This window comes from Canis lupus, chromosome 8 (genome assembly GCF_048164855.1).
Source record: "Canis lupus baileyi chromosome 8, mCanLup2.hap1, whole genome shotgun sequence".
NCBI lineage: Eukaryota > Metazoa > Chordata > Mammalia > Carnivora > Canidae > Canis > Canis lupus.
In genome coordinates, this window is record NC_132845.1 from 22957562 (window position 1) to 22972312 (window position 14751).

Sequence of the window (14751 nt, forward strand, 5' to 3'; positions counted from 1 at the left end):
GACTGGCCCAAATCCACACAGTGAGAAACCATCCCCTTCCAGTGCCTTTTCCCACTTTCCCACAGCACCTGCTTTCTTGGCAGGTAAGTGAAATGCCACATATTAAAAGACTGGATGAGGGATCCCTGGGTGGCTCGGCGGTTTGGTGCCTGCCTTTGGTCCAGGGCATGATCCTGGAGTCCCAGGATCGAGTCCCACATCGGGCTCCCTGCATGGAGCCTGTTTCTCCCTCTGCCTGTGTCTCTGCCTTTCTCTCTGTGTCTCTCATGAATAAATAAACAAAATCTTAAAAAAAAAAAAAAAGACTGGATGAGCCACCAAGGACACTTTATTCATTCATTTAAACAATTTTTACTGAGTGCCAACTGTGTGTCAGGTACCATTCGAGATGGCAGGAATTCAGCAGTAAATAAAGCAGAGAAGAAACCCATGGCTGGCTATTCTGGTCCTTTGATTCCTGTCCCTTTCTAGCTGGTCACACCTGATGTTCATGTAGAGCTTACTGGTTGACAATATGCTTTCCCGTGTGTGGTCTCCTGGACCCTAGGCCGCCGTCCTCAGAAAGGCTGGGTGTGTTGCCCACAGGCACATAGAGCTGTAGGCACGTTCCTACTGACCTTTCCTGACAGCATCCTCTCTGGTGGCCCTGAGGCTCATTGGCACTTTCTCCACAACCAGCCAAGGGTCAGAGCTACTGGTGGGAGCACCCAAGAAGGAGCCCTTGGGGCTGTTCCACCACCACTCCCAGCCCCCCTGGCCCACACAGTTTGATGGGTTTCCTGAGAGCTGAGTGGTAGGGAAGAGAGTCCCCCCAGCAATGGTAAGTTCAAAACCATCAAAGCCAAAGGATGTGACCACAGGCAGAGAAAAGACATAGGTGGTGGTGCCCTTCTCTTGTGACCTGTGTGTCACTTGGAGAGAGATCAGGTTGGGCCAAGGGTACACAGGAGCTAGAGATACAGGCTATGCAGCGTTAGACTGGGGCCTGGGCACACCTGAGATTCATATGTATTTGTTCTAAAGGCAGCTTTGGCCCTCCTGCTGGCAGTGAGCTTCTGGGGAGGCAGGGTCCCTCTGAGATCAGGGTGGGTTCAGCCTGTAGGAGGCAGGGAGTGGGGAGTGAGCACCCGACTATACACGGGAGGTAAGCAGGTTGTGTCTGAGATGTGCTGATGAGACAGATACACTGTTAGATCCTGGTCCACCCATGAGAGCTGTGGGACCTTGGACAAGATACGTAACCCCCTGAGCCTTGGAATCTCCTAGATCTAGAAAACAGGGACACTAACACCCACCCTGGCCCCATTGTAAGCACACACACGATACTTGAGATGCATATAAGGCAACTGCACACAGTAAGCCCTCTGTTTTGTGCTTTCAATTGTAATATGAGGGTTTTTCCCAAGTATGCTTTTCTCTTTTTCAATAAAGTTGTTTCCTGATCATGTAGAAAATTATGGCGATAGCTATTTTGGAAAACACAGAAAAACATAAAAAGAAAAACATTGCCTAAGTTCCCAGCACTTATACCTGAATGTAAACCCCTGGTTTAATTTCATGATTTATCATGGCAGCAGCATGGCTGGTTTTAATTTTATAAAACAGATATTGGTGTCATAATACATTGGCTTACTAATAACGAAAGCATTTTGCATTCACGGTATCAGTGTAGACAAAAAAAAATTTTAATATGATTTGCTGTGACATTTTTAAACTTTCAAAATCGTCTCAACATGAGAAAATCTCTGCACACGTTTCAGTGACTTCTGAAGCACAATCTTGAATCAGTCTTTGTGGTTCCTAGTAACACCCCCTGTCTTATTCTTTTTCAGACAGTATAACTTACATTCTTTTTTTTTTTTTTTAAGTTTTTTTTATTTATTTACTTATGATAGTCACAGAGAGAGAGAGAGAGGCAGAGACACAGGCAGAGGGAGAAGCAGGCTCCATGCACCGGGAGCCTGATATGGGATTCGATCCCGGGTCTCCAGGATCGCGCCCCGGGCCAAAGGCAGGCGCCAAACCGCTGCGCCACCCAGGGATCCCCTATAACTTACATTCTTATGCAATATGCAGTATGGTATTAAGACCCAGTAGTTCTTAAACAGCATTACCAAATAACCAAATGAATCAACCTCAAATGCCATAAAAATAACCATCTTCATAGGGCACTTTCCCTTCATGGAATCTGAAGCTATCCCTTTTGGATGTTTCTACTTCGATGTGAAATAGGCTGTTAAGATTTCATTAGTGACTTCTCTATGTGGCTTTTTTATACAAGAAAAAAAGATGGTTTTGATTTCTTCCATAGTTCAAAATTTTCAGTTAAGACATGTTTCTGGAAGTCATAGGGTCCTGGGATGTTTCAAATAACAAAAATGAAGTCTCTGAATGCAGCTGTAATACATCCTTAGCCATACGACCAGTATATCTTGAAACCAAAAGTAAAATGATTGTCTAGTTCCCATAATCTACTTAATTCTTGTTTTAAAATCTAAATATTTCTATCATTTATAATTTCTGGTTTGGATGATTATTCTGGCCACTACCTTTATGATGTTTGAAGCCAGGTTAAACCAATCATCACATATTTTTCTAATTTGCTTCTAAGTTGTGACTCTCCTAGAGGCAACAAGTCTACCCAGTAGTCCGGTGAGATGCTTTTTCTTTCCCATAAATTCTCAGTGAGTACAGGAAGGCTCCTATCCTCACCAAGCAAGCTGCAAGTTCACCTGTACTTCTCATTCTTTGGAAAGTTAAAGCTATATTCAGTCCCAAATTCCTGCTGAGCTAAATTTGTTTCCTTGTCTCACAGTTCTGAGGAACCTCAGGGGAAATCACTCACTATATTTTGATATTGAGCTTCCTGTCCCTGAAGAATCACTGGAATCAACGAAATCTGTTGGACTCTCATAGGGTAACTGTACAGGCAGGTGGCTGGCACAAGCCAGTTCCTCTTCTCGGCCTTGTCACAGCCCCCACGTCTAGGAGACTGTTTTCTGGGACACAGATTTGGAAAAGAATGAACTTTTTTTTTTTTTTTTTTTTTTTTTTCCTGCCGTAGATGACCTTATGTAGTTTATTTGGGCATTTTGTAGCTTGTCCTAACTGTTCTGTTTAGCTAAGCAGCTAACCATTTTGGAGGTCTCTTAACTTTCATCATGTTCCTATTGGAGAGATTAGACATTGTTTTTTGTTTCTGTTTCTGTTTTATTTTTTTCGTAACATCAATGAAGCAATCCTCAGTATTACTGCAAAAGTTTCTGTTTTTAACATTTTGGGTTCAGATGCCATAATTTCTTAAGTACTGGTGGTGCCTCGACCCAGTCCTGGACCTGATGAACTCAGGAGCAATCCTTTGCTCCCAGTCAGGTCCCACTTCGGGGCAGCTAGCTGCAGGCAGGGACAGCCACTGGCTGGTAGAGGCCCCTCGGCTGGCCCTGCCCGTCTCAGGTAAAGGGGAAAAGCTAAAGCAGATGAATTTCTCTATGACTGTTTCCTTTGCTGTGCAGAAGTTTTTATCTTGATGACGTCCCAATAGTTCATTTTTGCCTTTATCTTCCTGGCCTTTGGAGTAGTGTCTAGCAAGAAGTTGCTGTGGCTGAGTTCACAGAGGTTGCTACCGGTGTTCTCCTCTAGGATTTTGATGGATTCCTTTATCACATTTAGGTCTTCATCCATTTTGAGTTTATCCCTGTATACAGTGTAAGAGAATGGCCTATTTCATTCTTCTGCATGTGGTTGTCCAATTTTCCCAACACTATTGAAGAGATTGTTCTTTTTTCTTTCCTGCTTTGTTGAAGATTAGTTGACTATAATTTTTTTTTTTAATTTTTATTTATTTATGATAGTCACAGAGAGAGAGAGAGGCAGAATCACAGGCAGAGGGAGAAGCAGGCTCCATGCACCGGGAGCCCGATGTGGGATTCGATCCCGGGTCTCCAGGATCGCGCCCTGGGCCAAAGGCAGGCGCCAAACCGCTGCGCCACCCAGGGATCCCCGATTAGTTGACTATAGAGTTCTTGGTTCTCTATATATTTTTTAAGATTTTACTTATTTATTCATGAGAGACACAGAGCAAGAGAGAGGCAGAGACACAAGCAGAGGGAGAAGCAGGCTCCAGCCTGATGTAGGACTCAATCCCAGGTCTCCAGGATCACAACCTGGGCCAAAGGCGGCGCTAAACCGTTGAGCCACCCAGGCTGCCCCTTGGTTCTCTATTCTGTTTCATTCATCTGTGTGTCCGTTATTGTGCCAGTACCACACTGTCTTGATGATCACAGCTTTGTAATACAGCTTGAAGTCAGACATTGTGATGTCCCCAGCTTTGGTTTTCTTTTTCAACATTCCTTTGGCTATTCTGGGGTCTTTTCTGGTTCCATACAAATTTTAGGATTATTTGTTCCAGCTCTATGAAAAACGTTGGTGATATTTTGATAGGGATTGTATTGAATGTGTAGATTGCTCTGGATAGCATAGATATTTTTACAATATTTATTCTTCCAGTCTATGAGCATAGAAGGTTTTTCCATTTTTTTGTGTCTTTCTCAATTTCCTAATACATATTCTGTAGTTTTTAGAGTAGATCCTTTACCTCTTTGGTTAGGTTTATTCCTAGGTATCTTACAGTTTTGGATGCAATTAAAAATGGGGTCAATTCCTTAATTCCTCTTTCTTCTGTCTCATTGTTAGTATACAGAAATGCAACTGATTTCTGTGCATTGATTTTATATCCTGCCACTTTGCTGAATTCCTGTATGAGTTCTAGCAATTTTGTGGTGGAGTTTTTTGGGTTTTCACATGAAGTATCATGTCCTCTGCAAAGAGTGAGAGTTTGACTTCTCCGTTGCCAACTTGAACGCCTTTTATTTCTTTTTGTTGTCAAAAATAAAAGGCAACCTATAGAATGGGAGAAGGCATTTGCAAATGACATATCAGATAAAAGGCTAGCATCCAATATCTATTAAGAACTTATCAAATTAAAAAAAAAGAACTTATCAAACTTAATACCCCAAAACAAAAAATCCAATCAAGAAATGGGAAGAAGATATGAACAAACATTTCTCCAAAGAAGACATACAAATGGCCAACAGACACATGAAAAAATGCTCCATATCCACTGGCATCAGAGAAATAGAAATCAAAACCACAATGAGATACTACCTCACACCTGTTAGAATGAGTAAAATTAACAAGTCAGGAAATGACAAATGGCAAGAATGAGGAGAAAGGGGAGCCCTCTTACACTGCTGGTGGGAATGCAAGCTGGTGCAGCCACTGTGGAAAACAGTATGAAGTTTTCTCAAAAAGTAAAATGGAGCGACCCTACGACCCAGCAATTGCACTACTGGGTATTTACCTAGTGACTTTCTCATTCCTGTTCTTACTTGCTGTTATAGCGATTAACAGTAAAACCCATAAAAGACAAGAAGGTCTTTAAACGATGTCAGAGAACCATGAAGGGGACATTGAGAAGTTGGTCTGAGTTCCCAGGCTCTGGATAGTGACAGGAGGAAATTGATAAGTTAAAAGCTTTAAAAAAAATCTCAAGGGATAGAAGAAAGGTCAATGCGGGAAGGGCACCGATGGAGGTACTCCCGGTGTGGGTTTTCACTCCTGAACTACACAGAAGGCTCCTGGGGGCAGGGGGCAGCTCTGCCTCCCTTGCACCGATGTCTGAGTACAGCACTGGGCACACAGCAGGGCTCTCTCACAGGGACTGGGGGAGAATCTGAAAGTGGATTTAAATGTGGCCACTCGCCAGAGGAAGGGACAGGGGAATGCTGGGCCCCGGTCAGCTCCAGGCATAACTAGGAGCAAGGGTCAGGTGGAAAAGACCTAAATGCCTTCAGATAACCAGCTCTCAGCAACCTCGGACTCATTCTCCCAGAAAGGAGGGGATCATCCAGGCCTTTTGGGCCATGTGGCCTAATCAACTTTCCATCAAGCCATCAACAAGCTTTCCCCCAGCACCTATTTTAGGCCTAGCTCTTGGGCTGGTCCCTGCAGGGTGACAGATGAGGTGCAAGCTGTACATCTGCTTAGGAAGGACCTGTGGTGTTGGCAGGGAGGCCAGACCAGTGTGCCGAGGAGAGCACCACGGTCCACACCAGACTGTGGGATGTCAGACTATGCCGTGGGTGTGAGTTGGTGCAGTGCAGCCCCGAGAATAGGAGTCAGATGGATGGGTCGGAGGACGCAGCAGGAGAAGTGAGGCTCAGGCCTTGGAGATTTCAGGGTGGCCACCCCAGGTCCTACTTCTGAGAGGGGTGAAGAGCTGACCCTCTGAGAGGTGGGAAAGCCTCACCTGCCATATTCTGGGCTCCCTCTCCTCCCAGCAGCCACCAGCTTCACACATCAGTGTTCCAGGGCTACTGGTGATGGGAAAAGGCAGGCAGGAGTGAAGGGCATAGACACAGCTCCAGATCCAGCTCCTCAACCAGGCCAACTTTTGCTGTTGGCTCTCTGGCTGCAAAAGTGGATCTTCAGGCTCATTTGCCCCCGTCAGGGAGGGGCTGGGGACGCATCCAAGGATGTCTTCTGAGACTCCCCGAATCAGACAAAAACCCAAACAGCCAGCTCTGCTGCAAGGGTCTGTCAACATCCTCATAACTGGTTACACGAAGTGCAGCATATTTATCCTGCTTAATCACCGCCTCACCCCTCTGAGGAAAACTGATTTCAGGCACTTGAGGAGAGAGAAATAGCAGTGACCTTTCTGTGGGCCTGATGATAACTGGTTCCTTATAAGGAGCAGACAAGAGCCTCATGCTCATGGCCCAGGAATGTGTGTCTCTGTGTGTGTTCTTTCTAACATTACCTAGTGTAGGGTCTCCACACCTGAGCCCAGCATTTCCAGGGCAGCGGAATGGAGTGGCCTTTCCTTCTCCCTAAGCCAAGAGAGTATTGATCGCTGCTGGTAATCCTAACTGTAAAGTTTCCCAAACAGCACTGTAATTGGATTACATGTGAACAATGAGCTGTTAAAAGGGGGAAAAATGTTTCCTCTTATTTGAAAAACAAACTCACCGCACTATACACTCCTGCCTTACAGTGGATCATTATATAACCCCTAAAAAAAAAAAAAAAAAAAAAAAGAAGGGTCAAAATTCACAGTGGGATCAAAGCTGAACATCCCTCCAGGAGCTAACAGTAATAAGCCATCAGCGATCGCAGCTCTTCTTTACTTACAGTGCCTCCCCTGCATCAGACTCTGCACCTAACGATCTGTTCTTTCCTGCAGTTACACAGTAATTATGCCCATTTGACAGATAAGGCTATTGAAGTTCAAGGAGAGGTGTAGTCCCTTGCCTGAGTTCACATAGCTAGCAAGCGGAAACAGAGATCTGAACCCAAGTATTTCTGACTCCAAAGCCCCAGAGTTTTTTCCGTGGGAGCCACAATCACCTGCATGACTTTCCTACTCCCACAGACGACCCGGGTCACTTCTGGGCCACTCAGGGTGACAAATAAATACAGCCGCTCAAACTTGTCCTATTCTTCATGAAGACTTTCAGACTTTCAAGAATAAAAGAATGTTGTGTTTCCTCCTAAACTGTTTTTCCTTCCAATCTCGTGCTGCTCGGAAAAACTTGGAACCAGAGAGACAAATGTCTGAGTGCCCTCCCTGCTCAACAGTGGAGGAGCTCAGCCAGCAGGGAAGCCTGAGGTCTTCTTACAAAATACTTCATGGCTGAGCTGCCCTGTGCCTGTCCCCTGGCTGCCTCTGCCACCCACCCAGGCTGCGTGCCTCTGACTCCTGGAGCTAGTCAGCTGGGTCAAACACTCCCCTGTACTCTGCGGCTGCCCAGTCTGATACCTTGATCCATTATTCATTCAAACAGATATTCATTCAAAAAAATATTTTGTACTCATTATATGTGCAAGGCACAGTCCTAAGGTCTTGGGGATAAGACAGATAAGCCCTCTGGGAGCTGATATCCTGGACTGTGAAATAACTAACCAATCAATTAATTGCTTGACTGCATTAATGTAAGTCCTGCAAGGGTTGCTGAGTTGTTACGAGAGTGCAGAATTGGGGCAGGGATGGAGGTCCTGCTAGGATTGAAGGATCTTGCGAAATCTCCCCAGGAAGAAAACAAGATGGTTGGATGCACAGAAAGAGGGGTCAGTGGTACAGTGTGAGGCCATAGGGGTAAGCAAGGTCCCCTAATAGATCTGGACTTGATCTTTGAAACAGTGAGACTCCTTTGTAGGGTTTAGGTGGTGACTTATATGCGTGTATAAATCAGGGAAGAAAAGAATGATGTCTATACCAACAAATTCTAGATCATGCTGAGAATTAACAACTGCCTTTTGGCTTTGGTCCTTCTGAATCAGCAAATTTGTAGTGACTTAAAGGCTGTCACTCAGAGGGTGTCAGAATAAATGTTTGTTCTCGACAGTGGTGATTTAAGCTCAGGAAGTGGAAGTGTTTCCCCCACCCCTGCCAGCAGTCTGAACCTGGAATGGTCTTCCCACATAAGCCACACTCAGAGGTAGGCCCCTTGAGGCCCATTCACAGAGGTGGTTTTGGGGACAGAGAGTTGAGGCAAGGGGTAAGGCAAAGAGTAGAGTGGTGCTGGGACCTGGTCCCTTTTGTCAGGATTGTCTTGTCCCAGGCCCTGGGAAAGCATCAAGGGAACTCCAAACAGCATTTTCACGGTCTACCCTGACACATCTCCACCGAAGACTGAGACCTTTGGTTCTTGAGCCTTTTCCCATGGTGGCAATGAAGGCCTTGCCCCAGGGGACCCACTGAGTCCCCCTCTCACCTACTCTCCTGGGACCCAAGTGCTGAGAAGGAGGTATGCCATTCCCAACTGATTTCCTAGGAAGAATATTTATGGGAAACCTCAGAGCTAGCTGGGGCCTCACAAGGGGATGGAAAGGAAAAGTTGGGATATCAAAAAGGACATTTTGATCAATCACACTGGGAAGGCAGTGGGAAGGCAGCAAGGCAAAAAACCTCTTATGAGTGCAGCATGGCCCCACCAAGGGACAGTCTTGTCCCTTTGAAAGCTTGGCTTGTCCAGAACTGAGGAGGAATGAAACGCACAGACACACTCTCCATACGCTTCTGATTTAGGAGAATGTTAATGTTTCTGTAAAGTGCTGTTCTTACAATCATATTGGGAGACCACAGTTCTTTTTTTAACTTGTGAGAATATGTCTCCACATCTTAATAAAATGTGATTAAAAGAAAAAACTTCCTCCAAACATGACTAAATTCAGTGTCAGTGACCAACACACAGGCCAACTTGAAGCATTAGCAACCTAGCTGCAATGCGTGTTCCACCAAGCCCTTTTCCTAGTATTTTGTACATTATTGCACATCTGACAATTTTCCATGGAACTTATCCCCTCCAAAAAAGTGCTGGGAGTGAGTTCCCAGGAGGTGCTGCTCACATGAGTACACGGGCAGTGTGCAGTGCTGCTATCACGCGATGAAAAGAATGTGACAGAAAAGAGATAACGTCCGAAATGGCAAAAAAAAAAAAAAAAAAAAAAAAAAAAGTGGGAATCTAAATCAAACGTTGTCAGTTCTGCTTCACAACATTCATGAATTGATAACCAATTAGCAAAAGGCCAAATATATGTGTGTGGCATTGCCTGGGCGGTGGCCAGATCCAAGAGTATCATGTCTCCACGGCCTCCTGCTCTGTGGCGAACAGGCCAAGCCATTGTAGTCTTTGCCCAGGGCTGGGGCTCTGATCCCAGTGGAGGAGGAAACGTTTCCATGCTCTCCAGCTTGATATACTGGCTTGTGCCTTGGCTGGAGTGTCAGGAAACTGTTCTAGAAGCAGCCAACTCTGCCTGTTATCTGTTGTGTGCTTTGGCCCAGTCTTCTATCCCTCGGAGTCTTGATTTCTGTATCTCCAAAATGACAGCAGCAGCTCAACAACGTTTGACTGATGACAGACTGTGTTTTGGGCTAAAATGCGTATGAGTTAGGGTCTTGCCATCCCTTCAATGACAGTGAGGTTATGGATAGAAGACATTGAGTAAGTACTGCATGTGAGGCGACCTGAATATGAGAGCAGCCCCATTTACCCAATGAGAGTTTAAGAGAGGATTTCGTTGGGGGCGCCTGGGTGGCTCAGTCAGTTAAGCATCTGCCATCAGCTCAGGTCATGATCCTGGGGTCCTGGGATGAACCTCTGCGTTGGGCTTCCTGCTCAGTGGAGAGTCTGCTCCTCCCTCTCTCTGCCTCTCCCCTCTGCTTGTGCAGTCTCTGTCTCTCTCTCTCTCTCTCAAATAAATAAGTAAAATCTTAAAAAAAAAAGGATTTGATTTATTGATGTGAATATAAAAATGTATCAGGATAGAAATGAAAGAGACAAATATCTACATATAATAATTAATATCTTTTAATTATTTATACATACTTAAAATCACATACACTGTTAATCTATAAACACTGATTAATAGTTAATAATCATGTTTATAATGCAGACATACGGCTTTACCCATTCCCAATGCAAAGCTTTTAATGGAATGTTTCCAATGTGCCTTATGCTTTCCAGAGCATCTCATCTGCATATCCATCCAGGTTGCCTTCGACATTCAGCACTTTTTAAAACCTAGGTGTGATATTGTTGGAAAATTTACCCCAAGTTCAATAATCCTTTCTTTATTTGTGACTTCATAAGACAACCACTTATTTTTAAGACAGTGTGCAGTAGTGTTGATTTTTAACATGATCTTTATATGATTTGTTCATGTGGCCTCCAACATTCAACAGTTGAGGAGTCAGATTCCCAGAAGTAAGTACCAAATGTGTGTCAGATTTCTCTTTCCCCTACTTCCCTGTATTGCCAGAAATCTTCCATAGGATCCTACATCAGCATTGCTTTAGATGGCTTAAGACTAATAGGTACTCATTTTGTTGTTCCAGATAAATTGATTGAAGAAGTACCCTGTAAAGTTCCCAACGTCGGATGACTCCGAAGTATAATTTCAGAGGGAAAAGTCATGATCACATCTGACAATGCAATTAAAGTTAGAAGGTATTCAAAGTCCCAACTGCCATCATCCTGACAAGACAATCACAAAATATCCTTGCCTTTTGTTCAGTGGAGACAGATTAGAGTTTTCCCAAAGGAATCTTCCCAAGAACCAAAAGAAATGTAAGAACTAACTAAAGACACAGACTGTGGTTGCACAGCCCCGCTCGGGGTCTCAGTGTTACCGCTCCTTCCTGCATTCTGCAGACTGCAGGCATTTCCCTGTGCTTTCTGTAGCTTTGCTCCCCTCTACATCACTGTGGGATGAGGGTGGGTGGGGACGATAGTAGAAAGCCACCGCAATTTGGAGGAAGGCGAATGGAATGCAAACCCACATCTACCTCTCGCTGGCTTTAAGACTTAGGGTACATCGCTTCACCTGTCCAAGTGATGGTTTCCTCATCCATATAATGGAGATAAATCTCTTAGAGAATCTCTGAAGATTCTCTCTGGAGATTAACTGGGATTACATATCCAAGATACCCAACCTGGGACCAGTCTGTGCTGAGGTAAGGGTTGTTGGACCTGTCGACAACTATCAAGTCCCTTCTGTTCCCTGTGTATTTCCCCGGGTGGACAGTGAATGCACAGGGGAGAGATGGCTCATTTCCCCTTTTCTAGGGACAGCATAGCAAGACAGTGCTCATAGGAACCACTCGGAACCACTCCATTACCTTTTTTCCAGTGAGGTTAAAGTTTGGTTCAATTTTTACTAAAAGAAATAGCTTCGTCATCAGTGACCTCAGGTTGGCTTCTTTGACGAGCATCTGATCTGGAAAGAGCACCCGCCACCACAGTCCAAAGTTATTCCTTGATCTTTGGAGATGAAGCAAGCATGTGATTCTTCCCACCTGCACAGAGAATGTTTTTCCCAGGCAGAGGAACGAGGAGGCCTTGTCGGGCTACCTCTGCGTCCTGAGCCAGCCACACACATTTCACAGGGCCTAACAAGGCTTAGTTCTTCCAGGGCCTAAAGAGAAGCAACATCCCTCTCCTTCTGTGGTCTACCTTCAGTCAGGCTCAGCAAAGCACAACAAAAAATCAGTTTAACTCTCTCCTAGAGGGGCCTCTCCCTGTTGAAGAACAGACCTTGATAAAAATCTAGAGATAGAAGGTGAGATCCTGAATCATGCCTTAGCTGAAGACAAGCACATCAAAAATTAAATTGATTTAATTAATAATTGAATCTTTCTGAATTAGTGTATAACAGAAACTTGGGGGGTGGGTGGAGGAGAGCAGAAAAAGATGAGTTGTGGAGGGGTTGGCAAGAAAAGATGACAAGGCACACGGTTGGGAGGACAACAAACTGCCAAGAACAAGGTGGTCAGCTTGACCATCTACAATCGTTTGCTCTGCGGTGATGTGACCCTGTCACAGCCTCCTCGCTCCTCCAGGGAAACCTGTTTCACAGGCATTCACACAGATTTGGTGGAAATCCAAGGAAAGGGCTGAGCTCCATAAATGGGTTTCCCTGGCATGAAACTAGGCCAGCATCTACAGAACAGGAAGCAGAATTAGAAACTGAATTCAGGGGACGCCTGGGTGGCTCAGTGGTTGGGTGTCTGCCTGTGGCTGGGAGCATGATCCCAGGATCCGGGATCGAGTCTCACATCGGGCTCCTTGCAGGGAGCCTGCTTCTCACTGCCTGTGTCTCTGCCTCTCTCTCTGTGTCTCCCGTGAATAAAGAAATAAAAATCTTAAAAAAAAAAAAAAAAAAAAAGAAACTGAATTCAGTAGAAACAGAAATTTAGAACCAAGACTGACCACAAACAAGCCTCCTTAGTTTTGCAGATATCTGGAGGGGTGATTCGTATTCTTATGAGTCTGTGAATGGCCTTTGAGCCCAGCCTGGTGTGTCTCAAGGGACAAGGTGGGATTCTCTGGGTGTCATGCTCATGGCACATCCTGGATCAACTCAGCCAGTTTGTCTCAGCGTCTTTGGAGCAGCCTTGCCAGGATCTCAGGGGTGTGTGCCCCTAAAGCAGTGGGCTCTGTATTGCATAATCTTGGACTTAACCACCATCTTCCTAGCCCGTCTCCTAGAGTAGATTCAGGATCAGCAGGCAAGATTCTTCAGCAATCCCTCCTTCCTTTGTTCTGGGTCCCCAGCCTTCATCAGGCTTACATCTATCATGTCCCTCTGATAAGGAGGTGGGCAGGTGGTGGCCCTCACTGCCACCTGCAAGGGGTGCCCAGACACCTCCCTTCCCCCTTCAAGATATATAGAAAGAGTCCCAGAGAGTTTAATTGTAGGACACAGCATTAGGGGGAGGCTCTTCCCATGAATCACAGCATCCTCCCCATCCCAACCCTGACTCCTGTGTTCCTGAGACAAACTAGCCAAAAGAAGGCTAGTTTGGGACATCTTTTGGGTGTTTACTTCTCTCCTCTGCCAGGCCCAGCATTATCTGGTCTCTCTATATCACCCAGATGTTTGATTCCTAGCCAGGGTCTCTCCCTTTCCCAGACATTCTAGATGGGTTTGTAGAAGCTGCCATGTTGACCATGAACCCCTCAGCCTTAGACCTGACATTTCTTTCCCCTCCAACTTCTCATCCTTATCAGCTGCTTCCTTGCATAACATTTAATAGTGAAAAGCCAGGGCCCCACAGGCCCACATTTCTCTTGTCTCCCCAAGCCTCAGCAGACTCCCTGGCTGATGGTTTGCCCTTATCAGGATCCTGCAAGATCTCTGCCACCTACATCTTCTGACCTGCCCGCCCTGTTCTTTCTGGGGACATTTCCCCATTTCCTGGCTCTCCCTGCCAGGATGCTTTGTGGCAGAACCAATGGCTTGAAGTGTTGCTGGACCTCTGGGAACATAAAGACAAACATATCGAGAAAACCCTACATTTTAACTTACCACTCTCCCCACCAACCAACCTGCTCCTTACTTGCCCAGGGCATTTGTAAAGTGTCCCCAGAGCTTGGTCATGGCCTCCAGTACATCTTTCTGCCCCTTAGGAAACTCCGCCTTCCCAATACCTTTTAGACTCTGCAGAATTCACTGTGGTCTTCCTGTTTTGAATAATACGAGCTAAAATTTATTAAGCACTTTGTATATGCTTATGTGCACTGTACTTACATGCACACTGTACTAACAGCCACTTTACATTAATTGTCCCATTCAGTTCTTACAGCAAGCTGTAGGATAAGAGCTATTATGATTCCCTCATCCTACAGAAGAGGGAATTGAGGCACCGAAAGGCTAAGTAACTTTCCCACATGCCCAGAAAGGGCCAGAATCATGGGTAACACACAGCTAACTCTACAGTCTGTGCTCTTTATGTCTATGTTATACAGCATCTTACTGGGCCTTATAATGTCTGTCAGTTATTTCCTTAAAGAGAAGAACTACCGACTTCCTGCCCACCCGGTGAGTATATGAGTATATGTGGCCAATTGTCCTTAGCCTGGCTCATGTAATGGGTATCAAGTAGTGTTTGGTGGATGGATGGATGGATGGATGGATGGGTTAGTTGATGATGGCTAGATGGTTGGATGGATGAGTGGGTAGATGATGGGTAGATAGGTGCATGGATGGGAAGACTGCCACGTGATCTAAGATCTTTTTGTGCAGAAGAACATTTTGGAACACGAGAAATGCGGATAACCCAGAGCTGCACCTTCTCGGGGTGTTCTGTTGCTTTTTTTCTCCAAATCCTAGATGCTGTTCTCTTTGCAGGAGGAGGGCTTTCTCCAGGTACCTTACCCCACAGAACAAATAGAGCAGCTGTATTCCTCC

At 45.3% G+C, this 14751-nt stretch overlaps 1 pseudogene; it reads right to left on the minus strand.

The window, feature by feature from the left end:
* Nucleotides 1-1681: 1681 nt before the first annotated feature.
* LOC140637558 (KATNB1-like protein 1 pseudogene) lies at nucleotides 1682-6580 on the minus strand (annotated as a pseudogene).
* Nucleotides 6581-14751: the final 8171 nt, after the last annotated feature.